The sequence below is a fragment of the Asparagus officinalis genome, chromosome 9 (assembly GCF_001876935.1).
Source record: "Asparagus officinalis chromosome 9, Aspof.V1, whole genome shotgun sequence".
Classification (NCBI taxonomy): domain Eukaryota; kingdom Viridiplantae; phylum Streptophyta; class Magnoliopsida; order Asparagales; family Asparagaceae; genus Asparagus; species Asparagus officinalis.
In genome coordinates, this window is record NC_033802.1 from 65,565,017 (window position 1) to 65,565,744 (window position 728).

The 728-nt window shown below is 34.5% G+C and overlaps 1 protein-coding gene across 1 annotated transcript in view; it reads left to right on the forward strand.

Annotated features, from left to right (window-relative positions):
• Positions 1–728, forward strand: part of LOC109823562 — a 19,326-nt gene that overhangs the window by 14,069 nt on the left and 4,529 nt on the right. The window lies entirely within an intron of this gene.

Sequence of the window (728 nt, forward strand, 5' to 3'; positions counted from 1 at the left end):
CAGCGACGGGCGAGCGGGCGACGGCGGCTTAGATGAAAAAACGGAATCTTAAAACACTTTTTTTGTGTTTTGAGAAAAATGTTTAATTTTTGGATTTTGTAAAGGGTCAAGTCAAAAAAAACGTCACGGTTGTCAAGTTTCATTGTTTTTTTAAAAAATAAAAACAAAAACGACAAAAACGTCACGGTTGTCAAACGCTCTAAGTTTTGTGAACCCGTTAAACGAGAAGCATACTAACACCTTTTTTTTTAATAATCTGCTATGAGTAGATAAAAAAACAAAAAAAAAGATTATCATCATTTTGTTATAAATAGAGAGATTATTAATTTATAACCCGTCAAAAATGATGAATGAGTAGACCTCTGACATTTAAATGATTAACACATTTTAATCTATCCATTTGGATATTTTTACACATCATCGATCACAACCTTTACGAAATTCGAGAAACTTAATCATACAGAAATTACTATCGGCTTTTTATTCCAAGATGCTAGCTAAGTTAAATGATGTTAAATTTTTGTTAAGCTTTATTAAGGCGGGGAAAAAAACCCTTGGAGTGCCAAAGGTAAAAAATATAGGGGTAAGGGTAACCTTCGATTATTTCCCGATTAAAAACATTTTGAAAGAAAAATCTCGCCATTTAGCCCTCAAAAGGCCCAACAATTACCACTCTGCCCCTCCCCCGTCCATCCCATTATCCGCTCATCGAAAACCTCGCCGACCCA